The following is a 26,884-nucleotide window of genomic DNA, read 5'->3' as shown; positions in this document are numbered from 1 at the left end:
TTCCCAGGGAGAGGATACAATACTGTGGTTCCCCGAATTATTTGGTCCACACAGCAGAATGAAAACAAACAAAAAAAAGTAAATATTACCACACAACATCATTTGAAAGAAAAACTTTGTAACTTCTGCAAGGAGGCCATGAAGCTAATGGAGAGAAAGGAAGTAAAATCCCCAAAATGTATGATTTCTTAGAACTAATGCATCCAGTTGTGGGGAGGAAGAAGGGTAACGTTTTAATTCAGCCACTCTCCCTGTTTTGCAATGTAAGCAATCAGCTACATAATAACTCTACCTGATCAGAAGCTGTGATGATGAAAAGGAAAAAGCAGTACAGAAAGCAGCTCATCCTCAGTACCATCCTCTTTTATTTTCTGACTTACTCCCCAGTTTTGAAAATGCTGATCCAGTAGAGGAGTTTCCACAGGATATTGATCTGTAATTAATGTTTCTTACTTTCATTTCCATCCCTTCTTCAGAAAATGCCCATGGGAGATGACTCTGCCACAGGGAGGGCAGGGATCAATCAGAATTTAGCACTTCCATTTTTACATGCTTGCTTCTAATGATTTTCTCTGATAATTTATGCAAATTACACTTGTCTTATTTTCCTTTCCTATGTGTGGTTCACATGCAGCCAGACAGTGATGGAGCCAGACAGTGCCCTACAACTGAAGAGGTAACAACACTACTGGTTACAAATTTTTACCTTTTTTTTTTTTTTTTTAATTACCTTCAACAATGATCACATACCTTTCATAAACTCTGCTTCAGCATGGATTGCAATAGGTGACTACAGTAACTTTTCTGTATGGAGTTCAAATCTTAAGTAGTAAGAAAAGGTGAATTAAGTATGGATAAGAAACTATCTGCACTTCAAATCACTATGGAATCTATCTCAATTGACTCCTGCTGTAGATGTTAAGGTGAAGGAAAAAGACAAAGTGCAGAGAAAGGTTTCTTGCCTGCTATAATAAAGACAACAATTCTGAAGTAAAGCATCCCCTTTCCTTGAAACCATCTCTGTGTATATTAGTGTCAGAATATGATCAGCTCAGGCTAGCTGCGTTAGCCTCCTACTTTCATAAAGATAAAGAAACCCTCATACTTCATTTGATAAGTAAGTCTATTTTGCTCACAGTACACTAACTCGCCAACTGTTTGTAAATGTTCCGCAAATAGCAGAAAGACTGCATATATTTCAGTACATCTGCAATTCTCTTTCTTTTCTTTTTTTTTTTTTTTTTTTAATCCTCTAAACTATTTTTGTTAAAGGGCAGGATTACAAAAATAGAAGGGGGGAAGGGCAAGTGGTGGACTGATGCAAGTGAGGGATGTGACAAGGTGATTCCTGCAGACAGAAAGGGACACACAGTAACTGCTTCAAAGCAAACTGCAGGTAAATTATTAGGTCCCCTATGGGCTATGGTCATGTGTGCTGCAATTTGAAAATGTAATAGAACAATTTTAGCTTTGCTTAATTAGAACTTTATTATGCTGTGAATTCCTGAATACTCTCAATAGCCATAGGTTCAGATGGACGCTTAGAGCACTCACTACCTGGCAGAACTCATTCAGGTGTCTCTATCAACCAACAGCCAGATTAGGATTTATCAATACTCATATAAATATATTAAAAAAATAAGTTGCTAAAGGAAAATATTTTCCTTACACTCATCACTGGTGACATTTATAAAGCTCAGTCATTATAGAGGTTTGGGGCTTTTTTGTATAAAGACATTGTTTTTCTAGCTCAAACACGCAAATGAAATCAAAATAGCACACAAAAAAAGCAAGGGAAAACTACATGTGTATGCTTTTCTGTTTGGTTTCTTTTTCCTCCTGAGAGACATGGTCATGCATGCAATTGAGAAGGATGATATGCAAAACAAGTAACCTAGTACATTTTAGAAATTATATTTGCAATTAATTAACATAATATGTCCTGTATTCTCATAGCAATGTCATTAGTATGCTAATCCTGTGAACCTAATATTTAAGTATCCCAAGCAGCACATTATTTGATATTTGTTTTCAGTTTAACATTAGGTTTTTAGACTTGGTCTACCATAAACTAGAGGCAAAATTAGAGATGGTATTATCCTATTCAGCAATTAAGTCCAAATTTCCAAAAGTATATATACATTTTTGTACAGTTTCAAACTGCAAATGAGAACAGCTTTTGCATGTATTAAAGCCAAGGGTGTTTACAACTGTTTATCTATGTATGTGTACATATGCTTAAGAGAAAAATCACACGTTTTTTTCAGTTTTGGTCTTAGAAACAAGAAAAAATGTTTTAGTATAGTGATCAAGTTAACAATTGTTAATAGACAAACTGAGTATTTGATTTCTCAGCTCCTATCAGGAAGGAGGAAGAAACCTTAGGAAAAAGGAACAGTGTACATTTTGCTATACTGGGGGGATGGGGAGAGGAAAAAAAAAAAAAAGAAAACCAGGGTTAGGAATCAAATGAAGTCCTGCATTTTGCAAACATTAAGCTCTCCTCAGATTAAGTTACCTTAGAACTTCAACTAAGGAGCGAACACCCCAAACCCCTCCTGCCTATGACCCATGTATGATGAACAAAAATCCACGTTATTATTGACTTCACATAAACTGGCCAGGATACACTGTTTTAGTCCTGAACAGAACAGACACACAAAACAGTTTCAATTGAGATCTTCCAATAGGTGGTGGACATCATGGAAGTAGTACTCTCATTTTGCTGTCTCTTTTTTTCTGCATGACAGCTAAACTAGAGCTTATTTTACACTTGGAATATTTTTGACTTCCTACAAGTAAAAGCTAACAGTATGCTTCTGCGTTGTTTAAGGATGATATTTGTATGATAAACATGTGCACTATAAATTCCATTTTTATCAAGCACCACCTCCTTACCTTAAAATTGTGCAGTTCACCTTCATCATACCTATTCTAAGGTTCAATTTTTTTTAATACATGCTTGTCACATCATACTTTTTTCCATAAGCAATTTTCCACAAAAAGTAATTTTCCTTCTTTCTCCCAATTTAAAGAATATTCAGTTGAGGAAAGTGATAAAGGTACTCCTCCTTTTTTAACAATGAGAATTTCATGTTACTAAAAAGTAAGAATTCCTAGTGTTACCTTTTAATTTTGGAATGCTGTATGAGATCAGCTTTTAAAGCAATAACAGCTTTCTAACTCAACAATCTAACTTGGGTTATATTTAAAAGCTTTTTAAATATATCATAAGGACTCAAGTCTTTTTTAGTTTAATAGTGGATTTAATAACACAGCTATTATCTGAACAGAAAATGTTGCAAAGATGACTTCTTGAATCTGCAAAGGAGTACTTGATGTGCTCACGCTGCTCTTTGATGATCTTATAAAAAGGAGCAGGGATATGAGCAGGGATATGAGAAGTTTCTAGAGTGAAATTTGTGAGGAATCCTGTTGCTGAAAAAGCTACCTGTAGCACAGGGATGTAAATGGAGGCTCAAGGAATGGCAGCAACCTTTCTTTTCTTTCCATTTGTAGCAGAAAGTTTGAAGAAGCAGTGATGGAGAAAAAGTTTGCAACTTGATACATATTTGAAGAATGTTCTCCTACCTTACAACTATTGAAGGACAGAGCTTCAAAGTTACCAAGCACCTAAGTGTCAGAAGTGGATTTGAAGATGCTAAGACATTACCTTAACAGAAACTATAGCCAACTTTCCATTAGTTGTTAAGGTACCTATGGTCACTGAAGCATGTCATGTATCTTCTCCATGAAGTTCAGCATTATAATGCTTAGGAACCTAAAGTTGCCAGGTGGAAAACAGGTTTTCTCCTCATTCAGTTTTATAGGTAAGAAATGAGATAAGGTCACATAGCCATGCTGCCAAAAAGTGAGGTATGCCTAATGAAATGAGTCTCTAGCAAGTGGTGGTTTTAGATTCACAAAATTTAATTGATCTCTAGTTCTCTTTCCTTTTCTTTTCTCCTTTCTAGAGCAGAAATGCAGTCTTGATTCAGCATTGGTAAGTTTTGCAGATGATCTGAAAACAAAGTAAAGCTAAAGGTTCTTATAATGTCGAAACCTCTTAACTGATTGTACGTACTCAGGCCAGGGTCATTATCTCTATATAATCATGATAAGTGATTGAAAATGAATTATGGGACTAAACATGGGACATTTCACACTGGATTGTCTCAGTGGTGCTCCATCTCCTGTCTCAGTGAAAACTTCTTATTGGACAATTATGGAATAAGCTGGATATCAGGGTAAATTAATTTTCACCTCACCAGTTGAAGGCTGTTTTTTTAAAAAAAGCAGTTTTCACTTCAAAGTTTACTGTCCACTTCAACTGATCTGCATAAAATTTTGAAAAGCCAAATAGAACTCAGTTTAGCTATTCTTATTCTTAAGGCCGATTGTACTTAGTCACTTCAAATGAAACAATATTAACACACACCCTTATAAAAACGCATTCCTGTACTCAAACTTCTCCTCAACCTTTTCTAGAATTCTGTCTCTTCCTGATGAATCACTTCCTGAGATGAAGTTGTCAGAACCTAAAAAACACTACGTAAGAAAATAGTAACAGATTAGCTTAATGATATTAAAATATTACAGATTTTGTATAACTGTTTTTATAAAATGTCCTGGCATTTTCCTTTTGTAGCACACTGCACAGCTGTTTTTGCTGAGCTGTCCAAAACATTGCCCAAGTCTCTTCCCTCTGTGACTACAATTAATTTAGAAACCTGCAACGTGTGTGAGAAATTCAAATTATCCCCTCTAGTATGCATTACCTTATCAGCACTGAATTTCACCTGTCACCCTCAATAAATTGACAACCATTCACTCCAATCCACACATTCTGAGAACTGTACCATAGCACTCAGCAAATAACCTCTCTCTCTCAAAATAAATTAAATTTCCAATCATAAACTCACTTCTCAACAAAATCTGTGGGGAAAATGTCTTGCAAGGGTAAGTACCTAATGGAATAAGTTTCAAAGTTTTAAGAAGATTCTTTTCACTGGCAAGTTGAAAATCAGTAGGGGGTGTCTTTTCCCTAATGAATGTGCTTTATTTCAAAAGCAGAGTTAGTTCAGGGAAGTCCTATGACCTTTACTGTGAAAGCAGGATGATCAACAGTCTTCTATGAGAACAGGTCTCACATCATTTTCCTCCTAGAGTTAAGAATCTTCATAGACATAATTCTTCATGAAGAGGAAAATGTGATGACATACTTGTACAATCATAATGGCAGTAGCTATCAGATTTGCATTTTTGCATATTATGATTTAGAAATCATTAGTCTTTCTTCTGTGCCTGTTCACTCTATCTCAGCCTGCAAAACACATGTGGTTGTGACAGCAAAGAAGTAATGCTTACTCTAAGCAAAGGTTGTATATTTAAGCAATATGCATCATAAGACTTTGGGAGGTCTGGCAGCTGATGTCTCAGGGGAATAGTGCAGAAGCCTTAATGAATAAAAGCAGCAGGGACTGACAAATAGGTCTGCAGAGGGACTAATATGGACCAGTCTGGGGTTGGAAGGAACTGGAAAAGATTCATGTGGCTTTAGTGAGCACTGAACTGCTTTGTAGGAAAAAGGAATCTGAGAGAAATGGATCAAAAGTCCGCTACTGAGGTCTAGGATGATATATTGGCTCAAGAGCTGTTTATATAAACGACTTCTTTTGTACACATGAGGTCTGGACAGGTGGAAGACATATACATCCCTTCAAACTTAACCAAAGTCAGTTTTCTGACACATGATTAAATATATATATATATACACACATAAATCTGCTTGCAGGCTCAGAATGAGGTTTTGTTTATTTCTGCAGGGCACATAGGGCAGCCAACATACCAAGTTCTGTACATGTCACTTTTCATAATGGAACACTTGAACTAAATCTTGTAAAATCCTTACAAGTAATTAGCACAAAAAGAATATACAGAAAGTCTCTGTTCCCAGTCTTGTGAAGGTCTTCAAATATTTCAGATAGTGCCAAGTAATGCACAATTCAGCGTTATAATAGAAATGCTTGGCAAGTTGTCTTTTTTCTTCTCCTGACACTAATATTTATGTTCTCCTATCCTTCCTAACTTTAAAACACTGAAAACTTGAAACACCAGTAAAGTATCTGAAATCTCTTGGAAGTGCTGTTTTGGTTGTTATATCATGTATTGGAAATTCTGCTTAAAACTCAAGTGCCTCCCCATGCAGTATGGACATGGTACCCTCAGGCACTATTCTGCCAGTTTGAAAATCTTCCAGAGTAGCTGCTCTTTCCTAGAAAGGCACAGTACCTAACTTTGAAATAGTCAGACTTAAAATTTAATTTCCATACAAAACTGGGAATGTTTTGTTATGGAGAGGTTAACTCAGTACAGCATGGACACGTAGACATAAAAATATATCATAGAGTTTATATTGCCTTTAAAAAACAGTTTCTCTGAATATTTCACAATTTTGAAGGATTTCTTCTTATAGCAGATCAGACAGGGAAATGGTGATCTCCTTTCATACATGAGGAACTGAAGCCAAGAACTGTCCCATTAAGCCTCTGCCAGGAGACTGAAAGGAAAGGAAGAAACTCTCTTGGCCACAAACTGTGCTTCCCCGATTCATCAGAACAAACTCTTATGCTGATAATTTAAAGTTCCTGAAGTTGATGGAACTGCTTTCACCTCACTGTTTGGCCAAATGTTTTGTAAAATACATAAAAATACCTGCTAAGGAAGGTTTCAGGATAATTTAACTCTTTTGCAAAAAAAGCAACCACATGAATGAAAGCACACATACCGTTATCATTTTTTCCATAGCCAGGTATTAGATCCAACATGATAAGGTGTATTTAACTGTTAGCTAATGCATAATTTGTCTTCTCTTTAAATATATACTTTTTAAAATAAAAAAAACCCATACCTTTTTAAAATATTGGAGCTTTAAAAATCTGTACCTTGTGACTTTTGTATTACTTACTAGCTTTACAGGTGTGTCCCTGCACTATACTTTGGGTCATGTATTAACTTCATAAAATAACTTCAGATTTCTCATACCTCTAAGCAAATAAATAATTTCTATTGTATTAGTATTACAAAATATACAGTATCAATTAGCATGCTGTGGGTTATTTCTATGAATAATTAAATTAAATGGAAACAAATAAATATATATGAAAATAAATCAATGAAAATAAGCATATGAACATGATTTACTATCGTTCATCTTTTAACTCACAAAATTAAATTATCTTCAGTTCTCTCCCAGCTCTCACCTACGAAATACCAGTTAAGACTTTTGGAAGTTATTTTTAAAGAACATCCAAACAGACATGTTCTTAAAAATTGGTATTTCCCTATTTAGTGTTATAGTTCTAGGAGTCCGAGTTAGTTTTCTAGCATTTTTGCATACATTCATTGAAAAAAATCCTATCAAAGATTTATGCTAGGGTATACAGAAACTTCCCTCCAAAACTTCAGTTTAACCAGCATTTCACCATATTTAATAAATATAATTAAATAATTTACATTTTTAGCAAATTTAGAGAAACACGAAAAACAGTTTCATGGATTAATTTCCTTTTTTTCTTCTATCAGATATTTTCATGGTTGAAAAGCTGTTATTTGAAATTTACATGTCTCAGGGTTCCCTTAAACCACTTATCATAGAATACCTGGTTCCCTAACTGGTCTTAGTGCAGTACTTATAGTGCAATTCTGGTTTATCTTTGGAGACAAACATATTTTCCTTGGATAGCATAAGCATTACCCCAGATTCCTCAGGTTGCTTTGAATTCAGACTTTTGCTATTCAGAAAGATGTTTAGATCACACAGGTATGCATGAAAATTTCTTTCACAGAGAGAGCAGTAAGAGGTCTTTGGTCTCATTCTCCAGTTTCCTATCCTAATCACTGGAATGGAAATCCACACTGTTACTTGTGCTTGTCTCTGTGGAGACATCCCCCCTACTTCCAAAAGCATTCCTTCTATACAGTAATATTTCTTCAGAGGGTGGAGAGCTTCAATCTTGCCTCTAGTCTAACAGACTGTTGCAAAGGACTGTGGCATAGAAAAGCCAAGAATATGAGCAAATGCTTTATTTAAAAGACTGTAACAGAATATTTGATGACTCCTTAGCACCAGCTATCTGGCAGTACTTTTCAGAGACCATGGTGAACAAGCTACTTAAAGAGCTTATTTAGCTTGACAAAACCTAAGGAGAGTAGATGTCACAAACACTTCTCTTTTCCATATTTCTGAGTGGAAGCTGAAGGTGCTGTATAACCTGTTCTGTTAAATACCTGGTTTCCCTTCCCTGTAAAAAGAATGCAGATTTGGGACATGCAAATTTGTCATGTTACATCTTCCTATTTTCCCAGGTCCGACTTTTTCATGCACATGAGAGCATATGGTATGCTGAACAGTTCAAAAGGCATAGGCTCAAAAAAATTAGGAAAAAAAAACATGACAAGGAAAACAAGATAGGGTCCTATATAGAAAAGCAGGCAACCATGGGAGGCATTCACCTGTGAGATACAAACCAGCAAATATTTCAGCCGTCTTCTGCACCCTTCTATGTAAAATTTTAAATGTGTGTAGGTTTTTGCAAGGCTCATAGATGTCACAAAGAGAAGAACAACGTGGATAATTACAACAAATCCTCACAAGTCCTCAAGTGGTAACTTAAGCTGTTTAAATCCAGAGCAGCATCATAGAGGTAGGCTGAGAAATTTAATTGTGGACTTGAACACATACCCAGTGTCCACTGCAAGCAACACATTATAATCTGGAAATGCTTCTGTAAGAATCAAAAACCTGGAAAATTAAATCAGGGCCTCTTCAGGAAGATAGCTCAGTAGGTCAGGTGGAACCATACACAGGCTACATATTGTGAGCATTTCTTCATTATATATTTCTAACTGGCCAGGATGGTTAGATCATGAAGGGTTTATTGTTATTTTCTAGATAAACCCATATTTTCATATTGTATACTACTAATTACTGCTCTGAAGAATCATAAAATACATAAAAATATAAAGAATGCATATCTTCACAAATAGTTGCACATGACTTTACACTGATTATGAATATGAACTGTTTTTTTTTAAAAAAAACCTCAAATTAGGAATAAAAAAAAGGAACGAAAACAATAGAAGAGCCCATATACATAAACAGTACAATACAACTAAACTATAAAAAATATCATGGCCTATTAAAACAACATCTAGTTTCTCTTTTTTTATGTTAATAAAGTGACAAAACAAAAACCCACGGATTTTTCCAACTGGAATTGCAGACGGACTCTAAATGTACAGGTCTGATTAAACTAAAAACCTCACATACATTCAACGTGTATGCAGCCAGATAGAAATGACCTATGAATTTCACAGTGCATTTACATTTTCCTTCCTTTACTGTTACATGAACTGTCTCATACTTTCAAAATACCTTAATGATTATCACTTGACTCTTCTTACTGTCCTTCACAGGTACTTTTCCCCTGTTATATTGTTTAAAATTCCTTTCATTTGATAAAACATACTGCATTTCAGTTTGCTCTGGCATTATGTTTTACTATGGTATATACTTGGTAGTTTTTTAATACATAAAAAAGCCAACACAAATTGGCAGCTAGGCAGAAGCTTTAAATTTAGGCAGGGAGTCTCCACAAGCACAGTTCTTACCAGGCATTTTTCATGTCCTATTATCAGTGACAAGGCCTACAGATCTATATGACACCTTAAATACTATTTTACTGTAACTGATCCCAGTAACAATGGCTTGGCTTTCATTTCAGTATCTTGTATCTTTACAACAAAATCTGTACATACTTAGAAAAAGAAGTCTGTGTTTCAACATACTTAATGTATCAAAGTAATGCCTTTAATGTTGCTTGTAATGCCCAAGCTCTTGTGGATAACTGTGCTTCAATTAATTAAATGAACTGCAAACACATTGGTTTTCATGAAGTCTTAAGTTTATGTGGTTTTTGCAACACTTGGTTGTGGAAACATGGCATTAAATTGAGACCCAGATGTCCTCCCCTGTGCATTACAAATTCATGCAGACCTGCACATGAGGAAAGGCTTAGCTTAAAGCACATGCAAGTCAGAAGTTTATTATCTAAATGGGATATTATTAAAACTGGAATTAAAGTGGCCTGACCAGGTGTTTACTCCTGTGAAATGTTTAAGAGCAGCACTAAGTTAGATTTGGTGTCAACTGCTTACTGTCATTTTGATCAAGAATTTGTAAGTCCCAAATTTTTAATATTCTCAGAATTTAAATAAACTATGACCAGTGTTTTGGAAAGGCAGTTATCATTTCACCTAATTTTGCTTGCATAAATTTTATCAACTTTCTCTTACGTAATACTATGATAGACAATTTTGAGAGTTGTGTTTTCAGATAATGCCCATATAATGCTCAAGTTTTTTATCTGCTTATATTTTACTGACCCAAAATTCAAATGCAATCCCAGTGACAAGGGATCTGACAAAGAGCCTCTAAGCAATGCCATCTGTGATGAGAATTTGACATGTTCAGCTATAGAAGGGTCAATGCAGAAGAACAACCTTGCTTGCTGCATCCATCAAAACAGAATTCAGCAGCTTGGGTGAAGAAAATGATTAGCTTTAGTATGATCAGTCACACCATATCAGGGCAATGTCTCAAAATACTATAAACAAGCACTAACATGTTTGCAAATACTGGTTTTCTTTGATGCTGTCACCTACAGATCTGCATTATATGCCAGTTTAGGACACTACTTCAAACCATTCGACATCATAGAAAGAATGAATTAGAAAAGTTGCCAGAAAAAAATATATCAGGAAATAGTGTTCTCTTTCAGTCACAGCTTTTACAGTGCCTCAAAGTACTTGTAAGAAATGTCTATCTTTAATTGAAAAATAGGTAGGAATTTAAATTCTGGTTAAATAGTTATAATGGTGTTCAGTCCAACAACCTCCAGGTCATGACATTAATTATTTAATTCTGTCATAAGTTACTCAATCCTGTCTATGCAGGATGCAAGAGCCCTTCATCAGCTTTTCAGTGCTTCTGATCTGCAGGAACACTTTGACCTATATGCCTCTTCAAACTGTGACAGCAAGATAGAATTATTTACACTGTACTTTGCTCAGAGTTCAACTTCTTCCATGGACATTTCAGAAAATAAATACAGTAATCGAGCAACATTTGAGTCTCGAAGGAAGCTCAGTGTTACTTCTTGGGGGTGCCAGCTTTGTAGCTACATAGGTAACCATGAAAAATGCAAGTAGAAACAGTACATGGGAGTATGTATGGACGCAATGAACCCTGTTCAGAATTAAGGCAAATAATGTAGAAAAAACAGTAGGAGTAACACTACAGAAAGCTACATAGTGAGAGTCTGGGGTGTGCTGCCATTGAAATCAGTATCAAGCACTGCTTGATCTCTGTGGTACAGTGCTCTATGGTACACTATCTCTAATAGATCAGTCAGAAGTCTACAAAAGAGTATAAATGTGGCCCCAGCACTCTGGTTAATTTCCACTGTTGAGATAATACACAATAATGTTTTATATACGATGATTATTATTTCCCTGGCGGGATGTAACACTCAAGTAACATTGAATTCAAGAATGTATTTATTTCTTTAAATAGTTCATGGTATCTTTTTACTACCAAAGTAACTACTTTAAACAGATTCTATCTTCCAGAAGTAGTACTTCCTCTAATTCTTTCATCCATGTATACTTGTTTCTCCTTTTCATTGTATTGGCAATAAAAGAGCAATTCAGTAAAATTTAGCATCCTGACTATAGTCCCCTGAAACTATCTAGTGTAGTAGCCTACATGTAGAACCATGAACATGAAATAAAATTGAAGCGTGAAGAAGATGCTCAGACCTATGATAGTCACTGCCATTAAAAACACACCTGCAGTGGTTAGATGAGTCAAATATGATGAAAATGGTTTAAAGGTTAACACATCTCTTAGCTGCTGTACTGCCATCTAATGAGCATAATCTGCAAAAATCACCTCAAATTCCGCTATTTGTTTTAATTTCATTTTAAAGAATGCTTCAAAATGAGCGCTCTGAACAAAATGTGGAGCATGATGTGGACACAGTGTTGACAGTGTGATGCCACTCCTCATGCATGTTGGTTTAGTATCTCCAAGTCCCAGTGCAATGGCAGGGAGAAGGGAGGCACCTAAGGCTGACCTTAGGTTAAACTGTAGGTATGTTTTACCTTACTGTGCCATCATCAGCTTCTTTAACCAAAACCAAGCACATGAAAACAAGGCAATTACTAGTAGAACACATGGAAATGCCTCATAACTCTGGCTAGCCCCCCTTGGTTGTGATAATTTGTGATAATTTGTGTGTCATTTTTTCCACAGGGGTTCCCCTGCATAACTAGCAGTCACTGCTGCAGAGTCAGTGCTGACTCACATGCACACTTAGGAAGTCTCCTGTCCCACCTCATCCATATGGCGATGGTGGTAGCTGGCTCATCTCTGTGCCAAAACGTGCACAGGTGCAAGAGAGGGCATTTACAAGCCACCCAACAGCTGTCGTTCATGTGCTCCATGAAAAAAGGAATGGCATATTAATGTTTTACTACTACTATTTTGCATGCTTCTTTGAAAAAGACGTTGTGTGAATTGTGAAAAAAGGTATGCCACAGTTTGCTAATCCTTGTTTTGGACTAGAACAACAGCTACCACACTGTCCTGCTATATCCAAGATCAATTCAGGCTTGATGGAAGGCCATTGCTGGAAGTGGTACAGCTCCATACTAGTCATGAAGAAGTCCAGCCAGGCCATTTGCATTAGAGTGCTGCTCACCCCCGCCTCCCACCCCCCCACCCCCACCCCCATCTATTGCGCAATTATTGGAAACAGTGCACACTCATATTTAAGCTCAGTGCTTTCCAGACAGTCAGGATGACAAGTCAGTCTTACGCAATTTTAGAGCATGAAATGTATTCAACCTTCCAACCCTGACAGCTTGCACCAAGGTCTGCCCAGCCCCAGCTAAAAAAAAAAAAAAAGCATACATCAGGCAAGAGAGCCAGGCAAAAGAAAGCAAAACCACTGCTGTTATAAAAGTCCTTTGGGATCACAGGCAACAGTGCAAGTCAAAGCACACCACTTAAGAGTCTTCACCCATGCCCAGAGACTGGGTTTAGGAGAAATCAGCCTGGCTTGAAGTAATGTTTGCACCATCCACCACTTAAGATGCGCCAAGCCCTACTTGGCCTCAGCTGTGACTCTAGATCAAAATATCTCTTACTTAAAAAAAAAACCAACACAAATGCATCTTTCACTTACAAAAGATAAAAGCCTCCAGATGGTACAAGTGTCAAGGTAGATCAGTTTCTGATCCAGTTCCAGCTACCTTGACAGTATTGTCTCGAGTACAGATGCAGACAACAGGACAGACGAGATTGGAATTTCAATTGTAAGGTTCCCACTCTTTTAATCTCCTGATAAAAATAACTTTAAAATAATGTAACATTCTGCTACTGCTTCTGAAACATAGTATAAAGCTATATGTTGCAAATAGAATTAAAAAGGCCAACTCTGAAAACAGCACAGCAATGCCAGACTAGTATTTTAAAATATAGTCCAGCCAATACGTACTTCACTATTGTTTCAAGCAAAAGCAAAACAGAACTGATAGAGCTGAAGTGTATTGGAGAACTGACAACTCTAAGATATAAGAATATGTAAATCGGAGAAACTGCACATCCCACGGAGGGAAATATTGCTGATACTTCTGAAAGCACATTGCAAAAAGCCCTGACTTAACCTGAGCTGAGTGACATGCAATTATAACCAATTCATAACAAATCTGACTTCAAGTTTTCTTAACTGTTTCACCATTACTTCATCCTTTCAAGAATCTTTGATCTTTCAAGAACATTTGATCACCTGACAGTCACAGTTCACCCAGCTAACGCCATGCAAGCTCACTCTAGGACTCTCTTGAGAACAAATACAAAACTAAGCAACCAATTGCTTATACTAAAGAAGCATGAAAGTCAGAGCTGTATTTTATAGGCAGATCTGTCTCAGGCCATAAACACACTTGTGCTATTGTTGCTGGTTACCATGTAACTTGGTACATTTACCCAAACATGTCCAAAGGTCCTCCACAGCACATCACAACCTCAAGTCCCCACCACTTTTCTATCATGTAACAGGCTTTAGACTTCCGTCACAAAAGACCAAGAGCCTCACAAATGGTAATGCAGCAGTATAACATCTTTTTCAGGAGTCTTATGATGACTTATTTGGAACCACAGGGTTTGTATCTTGGAGAAGAGACACACTGCTGTCAAGGGGAAAACTTGAGGGTGTATTGTGGTGAGAGTTTCTTCTACTTGGTTTCTCATGCCTGCACCTGCTGGTGCCATTTATAGCTGTTTCCCTTCATAAGCATACTGACCTAAAATGAAAATAGGAACCATTACAGAATGGCATGCATAACCTTTCTCAAATAAAAACATGCAGGCAACTATCGGCAGAACTAAATTCATACATTCAACCTGAAGTATGCTCTAAAGCAGCTGCGTGGTGATTATACTGTAAAGAGAAAAAACGCAGCTGGAAAAAATCTCAACAACTTTGTATCTTTGCCCTTTGATTATAAAGAAGTAGGAATGTAGAGTTGATATCAACTGCACCTCGTTTCACCACAGCTTCTTTGTGAATTAAATAAATTGCAATACATTTTAAGTTTAGAAGAATCAGACATTCCTTCATGAACCAGCTATTTAAAATCTTCCTTCTTCAAAAGCACATATTTTATATTCTTTTATGTGATTATTTAGTTTGTTTCCATTGATTTGCCCACTTGTCTCTGAAAACCTAATTGATACTCTTCCTAAGGCTTTCTCTGCTGTCATTCACCTGCCTTCTCTGCCTTCTTAGACTTATATTTAAAGCTCTGCCTCTGCCTTGTTCAACTTTTACACAGATCTGGATTATTCCACTTACACCCTGTTTGACCTCTCTACAAACTCCAAGAAAATTTTACCTTTCCTTCTATTTCACTAACTACATTGGGACTTCAGAGCATGAAGTTTGACTCCAGTACTTGCTCACTCACTTCACTCAGGCTTTACCCCAGCCTCCTTCCCTGCCTTTCCCATGCCAACAGCTTCCATAGCAGATTACAGCCTTCCTGGCAATGGCCCATGTGAGTCTACCCAATGCATTACAGGAGATGCTGAGTTCATTCTGCCTGCCCTATAAGCTAGTCAAGATATACCTGCTTTACAGAGAGCTAAGTCTGAATTTAAAAAGCCCTCTTGAGACGTAATCAGATCAAAATCACCATTATGTCAATATAGGCACAGATCTTTTGGACTCAGCTCAACTCACATAGCACTTTCTTGGAGCCTAATACACCTATAGAGTATCTTGGAAACATTTCCTCATTCTTCTAATTCTTCCTCCTCTAAAAAAATCCACATGCATTCATATAAATGTGTGCAAAACGTTCCTGGGTGAAGCAAAAAAGTATATTCCAGAGTATTCCTTCTTGTTTACCCTTGCTATTTCCTCTGTAGCTCTGGAGTTTTGGGGTAAAAAAAAATAAATTTAAAAAAATCCCCTTCCCACAAAACTTCTGCTGAAGGTGCAAAAACACCTGAGCCAGCTCTGCTTAGGATCGTGTGGATATACAACTAGCCCAGGCTGTTCTTCATGCAGGAACTGTTGCCCTGCTGCTGATGCTCCCTCTTTTTGGGGGGATTCCTATTTCCACACCTTTAATACATTTTCTATCAATGGATAACTGTGTCCAGTTCTAGATCTCCCAGTACAAGAGAGGCATAGACACATGAGAGATGATTAAGGGGCTGGAGCATTTGTAATACAAAAAGAGCCTGAGAGAGCAGGGACTGTTCAGAGAAAAGAAGGTTAAGGGAGGATCTCATCAATGTGTATAAATAACTGATGAGTAGGAGTAAGAAGACAAAAGCAGATTCTTGTCAGTGGTTCCCAGGGACAGGATAAGAAGCAGTGGGTGCAAATTCACGTAAATTGACATAAAGGAAATTCCCTTTATACATAAGAAAAAATCTTTCTCCCTGTGAGGGTGGTCAAGCACTGGAACCAGTTGCCCACAGAGGTCTTAGAGTCTCCATCCTTGGAGACACTAAGTATCCAAGCTGGATATGGCCCTGGGCAACCAGCTTTAGCTGATCCTTCTTTAAGCAAGGGGGCTGGTGTGGTGGTGCACTTCTCCCCCTGTTCTGTGACCCTAGGAACTGCCAACTAGGCCTTGGCACCATCAGTGATGAGCTGGGCAGTTAAGCACCCTTTGACTATACCTGTAACTTCTACTCAGCTAAGGCAGAGAGTGGCACTGTCCATACTGGACCTCCCATTGACTGGTTGAAGCAGGGAACAAGAATGGAGACAATCAGTTAATCCCTGAAAATGGCGGAATGCTCCTTCCAGATCGTAGCCTGAGTGGTAACCCAAGCAAAAGGAATTTTGAAAAACTACTGACTCAGGTTGTGGCCAGGATGGAAATTTACTGATGACTAAAGCCAACCACCTCACAGCCTTATAAAGAGTGGTCCTAAAGTGAGCCCCTTTTGAGCTCTCCTGGACTGCAGCAGGCTGTGACCAGCATCTCACTCCAAGCAGGATGCCGCTTAGAGCTCGCCGACCACGTCTGCGATACTAGAGGGACCACTGTGGAAAGCTGATGATGGGGCCTGGGCTGCAGTCCCTGCTCCTCAAGGCTCAACCCTTCATCCATTGGGGAATGCAAAAGGCATTTGATATATTTCACTGAACTCACTGGGGACCTCTAGCAGGTATACCTTTGTTATAATATGCATTGCAAGCTTGAAGTAGTTAGGTTATCTTTGTGATTTTAAACAAATTTGATTGATTTGCTTTGCTGCTAAAACCCTATGGATAATCTCTAATTGTGAACAAATTCTCTCCCTCTCTCCACTTTACGTACCAACTGTTGTCAAAGTCTGAGGCGAAGACTGGATCTAGCTGCACCTGAACTCTCTGAGAGTTTAGAAAGCAAGGGGGTCTCCTCTAAACCCTGTGACTCAGCAGGAGGATCTCCTTTACCCTCTTATGCCTTTGAACTTTATAAAATATTTCCAACTCTATTCTGACTTGATTTAAACTCAGTTTCTCTCTGAGTAATAAGTAACAGAGTGAACCTTGCCATCGAATCTTGTGCAGTCGCATTTCCACAAATTCCTATTACACCTATTTCACTCAAACTCTTTGGTGGTAATTCTTTAAGCGACCTGACCTAAGCCACTCATTTCACAACAGTTGGATTAGAGCATCTCCAAAGATGCCTTTCAGCCTTCAACCATTTTGTGCTGCCAACTTCATGCCTTTGATCCATTTTCTTTCTTTTGACACTATTCACAACTCCCTTTTCTTTCTCCTTCCCCCCATTCCCTGCATTTTGTCTCTCCTTCTTGGAAGGCTCATTAATGACACCCAACTGCAGAGTCAAATCAAATCAGAAAGCAGGACAATCACCTCCACATGGCTTTTGGACTTCTGAGCAATGCCACGTGCAAGAAGGCCAGAGCAGAGTTAATTGTGCTGACTGAACCCACAGCAAGAGCTACCGGCAGACCAGATAACTGGTAACAGAAAGTCAATTTCATTTCTGTTCTCTCAATTTCTGCTCCCACTCGACACTTCTATCTAAAATGTCTCTCTGTTTTTTTGAACCAGGTAAGAGGTCATGCTAGCACTGACCAAACCCAAACCACTTCTGTGACTCTCTTTAATTCATTATAATAGGCACAATCTGGCTTTTAACCAGGAATATGAAAGTAAAGAAGGCCTCCAAATCCTGAGATTTTAAGGGGAGGCTTACAAAATTTAAATTTAAATTTAATTTAATTAATTAAATTTAAAATTTAAATTTAATCAGCTGCACATCTGCTTTACTAGAGGTTGTGGTATAACAAAGCTTTCTCTAATAAGATTTTACTTTATCACAAGTCCAAACAATTAAATTGAAACATCATCCTGCTTCATGAAAAATATAAACTACCAGTGCTATACAAAAAATAGTTTTTCTGCATTCTGTTATATAAGCTGGTACTGCCAAAAGTTTTGTAGTTCTTAAAATATGCAATTATACTGAATAACATGGACAAAGCCCTGAGGAATATTAAAGTCACAGATAAAAGCCAGAATAGTAGATGCAGCTTTGCAGCAGGGAGACTGGTGTTAGTGCTGCTTGACCTTTACTACTAGAAGTAGACTTACAAGTCAAAATCTGATAGATGCAGACACAAATCAGAATGATTGAAGTTATCCGGCACAGAAAGCAGGGAGAGCCTGCTGCACAAGGTGCTCCTGTTTTAGCTTGGTGCTTACAGGGCCTATGCATGCCATGACAGAGACCTTCCACACTTCCCCATCAAAGGAAACATTCCAGTGCTAGTTATGTTAGGACAAGGAAGAAAGGTCACATGGATTTTCCACTGGATGGGTACTTCTTCTGGGATCCCACTCCTAGAAGGCAGTTTCCTAGGTCTTCCTGCCCATGCTTTTCTGAGAACAGGAAAAGAAATGAAGCAGAATAATTTACTCTTGCTGAGGACTGAAGAAAGTGTTAAATACTAGATTGTCACTCACCATGTAAAAGGAGAAAATCTGAAAATAAGACCCATGAAAATACATATAAAGCTAAGAAAGCATTTGTGCAGGTTTTGCTATAAAGTGAAACAAGACTGATTTGGAAATTCCCACCATTTATCTACCAGACATCAGCCACTGGAAAAATAAAATAAGTACAAAAGTTTAAATATCTGATCTCAAAGAGAAGTGAAATGCAAAACTAATCAATGAAGATAAACAAATAAGGAAAAACTCTACTTGTCATTTGTTGGACCAGAAACAACAACATTGTAATAGATGAAGAAATATGGTTTCTATTGTTTAAATGGACAGAAGTTTTGCATGAGGTTGCCTTCACTACTCACAAAACAGCAAATACTTAAATGCTTTCAAGGAACTTCAGAGCTTTAGAGTAAACTTCCATTGAAAAACAGTACGACACGGTGATTTACTATTTATTTTTCAGAATAAATAAACTGTTACACCAGAGTATAATGTATTAAAGGGAAAATGTGACTGGTTTGCCAGAAATAATAACAAAAAAACCCCAAACCCTAACAAACCCAAAACAAACAACTCTTTTACATAATCACCGCAACTCCAAAAAGTAGAAGAATCCTGTTGAAAAACCAGAATACCCCTATCTATCACCTATCAGCTGTGCAGGAGCAAAATAAAAGATCGCATTACTGCTGCTCCTGAAGCAATGTCTCTTTTTACTTCAGCCGAGGATCCTCCTCCTCTACTTTATTGAAGAAAAAAGATGGAGGTATCTATGGAAATTAATTTCATTATCAATTAAAAGAAAACCTGTCCATTTATGCTTTCATATAAATCTCTCAGCTTTAAAATGAAAGGAGAAAATATTACTAAAAAAGACACCCTCCCAATTATGAAACAAAGCTCTGTTTTCTTCCCAGATCACACAGTTTGAAACAATCTGCTTATGGTTCTTTTGCTTACGCAGGCAGAAATCAGAAATAACTCTATCAAAGCTTATAGGACTGACCCGGCTAAAAGTCATGCAAGCAAATGGAATACCCAGTGCACTTTATTCTTAGATGGTGGTGAAGTACCAGTTAGCCTGTCTGAACTACATGCTCCATGAGGCACTGCAGTCTCACCTAAATGAAACCAATGTGACAGAGGAGATCTAATCTAGTAAGGGAGATTGAAAACAAATATCAAAAAAACCCAGAATTGCCTGCAGGACAAAATTTGTGATTCCAGCTACCTCTAATGTGATGTGTTCAGATAACGATGGCTGCCATTTCCATCAAATAGCCCCAAAATAAACAAGATTGAAGCCCGGAGAGGTGATATTCTCAGTCCACAGCAGACAGACTGCTGTGCTCCAGATGTGCATCCACAAGACAGAAAAGTGTTCATGCAAAACCATAGAGAGTATCTGTGGAGCGATAAATAGCAGCAGTCTGGCAAGTTACTCACTCTGAGTTGATTCAGAAGTTCTGTTCCCTGCCTCTGTATGTGTAAAACTATTTGGAATAACTAATTAATTAGGAACGCATCACATTTGAGGTAACCTGTCCAGCTGTCCAGATACACATTAAACTACACAGAAGTTTAAAAAGAACAAAGATAAGGGCAAATTCAGTATTTTGACGCAGCATTTTGCAAAGTATTGTAAAAAAGGTATGCTGGCCAAATGTACAGGAGTATGAAGTCATTTGCCTATCCCAAAAGCAGAGTTAAGTGCATTTAGACTATTCAGGACAGATTTTTTTTCTGACAATCCCCAGTGAAAGAGAATTCACTCTTAGTCAGCAATCTTGCATTTCATTCACAAAGGTGAAAGTTTTTCCCAATACCAAACCTAAAGCACTGGGCTTTGATTGCTTGGTTACTTCTGGGTTGTTTTGAAAACTAAGCTAATTATTACCTGTTTATCCACATGTATATCTTTTGTCTGTAAAACTCTTTTACATATTGAAAGTCTGTTATCATGAGTTCCACCATTTAGATTAAATCAATTAAATATGTCTTTTCTGCTCGAAAGAGAATTTTCCATACCTCTTGTAATTTTGCTATTCTCCTCTGAGCATGCTACAGTTTTAAGCTCTTTTCTAAAGTGTGGAGGCAAAGAACAGATACACTACTTCATAGTCAAACCTTCCTCAGATCCAGAGTATAATTACTACCTTGCATACACTGCATATGACATTCTGGTTAATACAACCAGAATAACAGTTGATGTTCATTTTTCAAAAACATCAGTTTCTTAGCTGACAAAGTCTGTTGTCCACTATGGCATTCAAATACTCCTCTTCAGAATAAATACCTAGTTCTTTATGCTCATTTTGTATTTGTGCTTTTTACTCTTTCCCCCAAGCATTTTTCACTTATTTACTACTGAATTTCAGCACAGTGATCTGTTTTTCCAGGATAATGATCTTTCTTTCCTAATGTTCAAAATGCTTCCAAACTCACATATTTCATCCATAAATTATATAAAGTATACTTGTTAGTCTGTTACTAAGTCATTTATGAAAATGTTGAACAAAACTATGTCCAGCACTGCCCACCCTCCTTGACAGTCATTGATAACTCAGCTTTAAGTATGGTTTCTAACTAGTTATGCACCTTGTCTTAATTTCACCTATTTATCTATTATCACAATATAACTATTATCACAATCATATTGTCCTTATTTATTTATGGACTCCTTTACAGGACAGGGTTGGAAACCGTGCCTGAAGTCAAAATTAATCCTATCTGTTCCCACATCTGATTAACCCAGAAATCCCATCAAAGAAAGTAATTAGGGTATGTTGATATGATTGCTTTTGACAAAACCATACAAGCTGGGTTTATTACTTTATTATCATCTCTGTACCTACACACTGAATACCTAATAACTTGTTCCAGTAACTTTCCAGATGTTGAAATTACACTGATTCATCTGTAATTCTATGATAATCTATTTTTCCTTTTCAAAAGTTAGGTACTACATTTGCTAATGGTTCAGGGATTGAGCTAGCTAGGTTCTCTAAGTACTTTAGGGCAAATTTAATTGGATCCTGTCAACATGGATACATCATGTTGCATGAATATTCTTTAAATTGTTCCTTCCCAGTTCTGTTTGTACCTACTTGGTAATGTTGTTTTGGTTGTTTTGTTAAACACATGCCTACAGAACTGAAGGGCATTTTTCTCCCTCTGTTTCCTGTTATTCTTTCTTGCTAAGTAATAGACCAGTACTATCCTTTATCATTCTATCATTCTAATGTATGGTTCTAACACCTTCAGCACTTTTTTCCCCCAGTGCTTCCATGTGTCTCATTTGTGTAGCCTGATGCATCCATATTTCTGAGTATACTTCCCATCTCTGCTCCCCGTTGTGATAGTTTGTGACTTTGCTTTTAACATGTTCTCTTTCAGTAACTGCTAGCTCTCATTCACTCATCTATCCTTTAGATTATCTTCCCAGGAGACCCTTTCCACTAGGTCTCCAAGTTCATTAAAGTATGCTTCTTTGAAGTCAGTTGTTCATGTTCTCCTACTATGGGAGCTTCTTCCAAAAACCACAAACATTGCCATTTTACAGCCACTTTCACCCAAATTGGCTTCCAAGTGCAGATTCTCATCCAGTTTCAGATTTTTTTTAATCATAGCCAAATCTAGGAAATGCTATTTGTAATAGCAACTTTCTTTATATTTTAAAACAAAGTTGTTCATCTGTCAGACTTTCTCTATCCTTACATACCAGTTTTATAACTGAGTAACTGCTGCTCTCCAATTCAACCACACCGCATCCTTCAGGTGTTTCTAGTGACTCTATTCTTCTGACCAAGCTGTCTACAATAGAACCCAGGAATGGCAATGTCCCTTTTTCCTTCATAATTTTATCCAGCCCGGTGAAGGTATGCCTTCAAGAAGTCTACTTCTCACTTTCTTGCTTGAACACCAGAGAGCTATAAATACATTTTTCAAATGAAGTGTAACTCTGCTGGTTTTCCTTGGCTTGTCTTTTCTAAACAAGCCACACTTTTCTAACCCAGTAGTCCAGCTTCATGGCATCTCTGTGACCCATACCAGGTAATAGTTCTAGATGTGTGTTAAGCTTCAAGATCACCCAGCTCATCCTTCAGGAAGAATTTTTTTACAATGAGGATGCTAAGACAATGGAACAGGTTGTGGATGCCCCATCATTGGAAGTGTTCAAGGCCAGGCTGGATGATGTTTTGATCAACCTCATATAGAGAAAGACTTCCCTGCCTCCTGGTGGGTTGTACTAGATGACCTTTAAAAGGTCCCTTCCAACCCAAACCATTCTATGATGCTGTGATGCCCTATCCCCACGGCTGAGCAAGCTGACAATGGAGGGTATTCTCTTCCTAAAATTCATCAGAAGAATTTTATTTATCATGTGACTATATATACATGTATGCCAACAGAAGTGAAATCAAAAAGAAGGGAGAACAAAGGTGTTTACAAAGCCTATAAACACCACAATAAATGCTCTTAACCAAATTAATCGAGTCTTTCAATGTTAATACTTAAAACAACACAAAAATCGCTCTGTTACAGATACATTTTTTTATGATTTGAACATTTTTGTTATTGGTTTAGGCAGAAGTAATGCAATCCTAAGTGCCTTTATGCTTTCTTAAGTACTAGGTATGATGTGAACATCTGTCAGTCATGTGCCTTGATCTCATCATGACTGGCATTTTCAATAAATTATCTTAAAAAATGTGAGGAAATTCTGAATTAAAAAGATTATAATGAAAAAAAGTGTGACTAAAATTACTTAGTTTGCACTAAAATAAGCATTGAAAGTATGTATTCAGAACACTGGACAATACCTGGTGCAACTACTTGTTAACTTCAGTGAAGTCACAGTATGGAGGTAATTGCGCAACAAGGTTATCTACGTAATACAAAGGTCCACCACTGACATTACAAAACTCAGCTGCAATTTCGAGGCAACCTGCATAGCACCTTCATTGCACAAGAGAATTTATGGGAATGTAAGACTTTTAGCAGACTAGTGAAGGAAGATTACTTCCTCAGTGAGTAGGCTTTGGAAAGAATATGGATGCATACACAAATTCATCTGTCCTCATAGTAAGAAATATCCTAAGGGCCAGTATAGCAGTTTGATTCTTACCATCACAAGCTTGACTTTGAAAGGAGCTGAGCATTTTGCAATATATACTTCACACCTCTTTTGCAAGTTAAACATATTACAAAACTGAACATATAAAAATTTATATATAAAAAATACAATAAACATATCTATCATTTTATAAGCACATATAGTGATGAAAACACACCCACATATGCAAATATTTACACAGTGATATATACTGGGAAATAAAGACATAATTTGCATTATTGAAATGCATAAAACAAAACCTATAAAGTCTCTAGATATTTTGCATTATATATGTGTGTTAGAAAAATACAATAAAAATTTAGAAGTGTCCAGGTAAATTCTAAAACTGTTGCTCATATAAAGCTGATTTATTATTTCAGATTAATACTAACTTAAAGACTAGGCATCTGAGTCAGAAATGTAACTGTCACTGTCCGAAAACCAAATTAAATCAAAAAAGAATTCCAATAAATGATGAACTCCAATAAGACAGAATATTTTCATATTTTCCTCATGTTTCATATACACTGCTGCAAAACAAACTGAAACACTGACTTTATAACTATCAACTAGTACAATATACTCACAATTTAATTGTTCATTTTACATTTAATTAAGCTAGTATTGCATTCGCATGAGATTGTCTCAGTATGTAATTATTTTATACACAATTTTGATATTTTAAAACTTTTTTAACCTTCTCTACTATAGCTTAATTTTTAAGAGCAGTTTCTTTTACACTGTCACTAGCAAATGCCTAGCAATTTAACAATCTCTCTAGAGTATAAACATTCATGAAAATGTCAATCATTGTGGCTTACATGTGCTTAAAAATATTTAAAATATCCCCAGAGGGTGGTAAGCTCAGTTTCATGCCCTGTTCTTGATCAAGCAATAGGCTGTTATTATTGAAGGTTCTCCCAGGGTTTTCTGTTTCTTTTAGCTGGACCTAGATATGGTGAGAAGACCTTCTCCAATGACTTTTCAAAGGCTTCTCTAAAATTACCTTAGCTCATTTGAATTTATTCTTGCATTCCTTCCAACAAGATGTAGGAGATGGCTTCTGGGGTCTTCAAGATTACAAAAACCTAATCATTAAAACCACTGTAGAAGTAAAATATAAAAGTCTTTCCCACCTCAAGATAGCTAGCTTTATGAAAAATCTATGCTATCGGAGATAGCAAAAAAAAGCATTTAATATATTTCATTATTTGCAAAGGTGCCTTAATCTGGTTCTATTTCAGAGATTGTGTAAACCAGGGGTCCTCAAACTATGGCCCATGGGCCGGATACGGCCCCCCAGGGTCCTCAATCCGGCCCCCGGTATTTACAGACCCCCCTGCCCCCCCCAGCCGGGGCCTGGGGGAGGAAACCAAGCAGCCGCAGATGACTGCCTGCCACTGCATCTGCGCGCCGGCCCCCTGGTTAAAAAGTTTGAGGACCCCTGGTGTAAACTCTCATCCTCACACTGTGCTGGATACAGTGTAATGGAGAAACACTTTTTCATATTTAGCTCAATTCAATAATTTAATGATACATTGGATAATGGCAGGTTATAATGAGCGGTATGCTTTGGTGCAGAGAATAAGGAGTAATTAAGTGGAAGAGAAGCTGCAAAGACCTAAATACTGAGAGAAAACATCTCTTCACTAGAAGACAACTTCTATTGTGCTATAGCACAATAACATTGGGAATTGCCCAAACATGGCTGGCAAAGCCAAAGGGCCAAACTTTATAGTTCTCTATAAGTAAGGAGAACATCAACATCAACAAAAGACCCACTAGCTTCAACAAGATCCAGGTTTCCTCAGGATACTGTAACTGCATCACTTCACTGTCCCAATTTACTAAAAACTTCAAAGCTGAAATAATATTGTAGTAGTGAAAAAAATGAAAAGAAGTTTTGAAAAGGGTAATGTAGTCTATGAAAAAGTGACAGGAAAAGTTTCAAGGGAAATTCAAGAATTCAAGAATTTCACGATTAAAAAAGAAAAAAAGAGGGGTCAGATATTAGGTTGGATCCATCTTAGACTTTGTTACAAAGAAATTTCTTCATCTTTGATGTAAAAATAATAAGTTAGCTCTGATCTGTTTCTGCTGTAGCCTACATTGCCTAAGCTAACAAAGTAAGATGTTTTTACAGTTTCCACTATAAAAGAACAAAGCTTTTTCTCTTATTAGCAGAAATTGTTATAGAAATTCATTAACATTCGTAAAGTTCACCCTACAAATTGAAGAAAATCTTGTTCACAGAATTACACTAAGATGCTAAAGAAACTTACAAGGTCATTAAAACAACAGTTGAGTATGTTCCAGTTTATATGAACTTCGTCAAAACCTGTGAGACATTTTAGGTAAGGACCTGTGAGACAGAAAATCACTGAATCAAAAAGAGCTCAACAGACTAAAGAGACCTGGAAAGGAACTCTTCCTGTAATGAGTTGCAGGCACTCAGACAAGTTCTATTTTTTAAAATTTAATCTGATAGACAAGAATCACATCCTTGCTACCAGATTCTCCAGTAAACTAAATGTCATTGTGCTGTGCATAAATTTTTACTAAAATCACATACCCTGCTATGCAGCAGTGGGTTCCAAGAATCACAGATACAATAACAGGTAAAAAGCTTGAACTGTACTGAGAACTTCCGATCAAAGAGAATTCTGAAAAAAGTACACTGATACTTAGAGTCCTATAAAACAAAGCAGAACGAATTATCCAATAAAGGAATTTAAAAAAAAAAAAAAAAGACTGTTTTGCAAATGAATACAGGTCATGTCATAATTCTTTTATCTAGAGAAGGGGATCCAAACTTTCTAGACCAAACACTCTCAGTAATATATTTCATTTCTCACAAATACACATCAATTGCTTAAAGGCTTTAAGTTAAAAATTATTATTATTATTATTAATAATAATAATAATAATAAACAACCAACAAAGACCACCAACAAACCCTGCGTTTCATTGTTATAATAAAGTCCTGAACGCTTTTGGAGTCATTTCCAGGACACATGCAAGAATCTGTAGGAAAGCACATATATTTATTCCCTGCAACCTTTTTTTTTGTACTGAGAGGCTTGATGATTACACAGCAAGTAGGCAACCACAAATTCTGAAAGACTTCTTCCCCACTAGCTCCTTTCTGAAA

At 36.9% G+C, this 26,884-nt stretch overlaps 1 protein-coding gene across 3 annotated transcripts in view; it reads right to left on the bottom strand.

Moving 5' to 3' along the window:
- The window catches only part of MMP16 (matrix metallopeptidase 16), a 194,107-nt gene that overhangs the window by 113,378 nt on the left and 53,845 nt on the right, over positions 1-26,884 (bottom strand). Inside the window, exon 1 of one of the 3 annotated variants that reach the window (XM_080381864.1) lies at positions 381-9,064. The exons of the other annotated variants lie outside the window; for them this stretch is intronic. The gene's annotated coding sequence lies outside the window, so the exon portion shown is untranslated. Of the gene's footprint in view, positions 1-380; positions 9,065-26,884 lie in introns of those variants that run through there. 3 annotated transcript variants of the gene reach the window in all.

This window comes from Falco punctatus (genome assembly GCF_963210335.1).
Source record: "Falco punctatus genome assembly, chromosome: 3".
Lineage (NCBI taxonomy): Eukaryota > Metazoa > Chordata > Aves > Falconiformes > Falconidae > Falco > Falco punctatus.
This window is presented reverse-complemented; position numbering and strand designations above follow the sequence as displayed.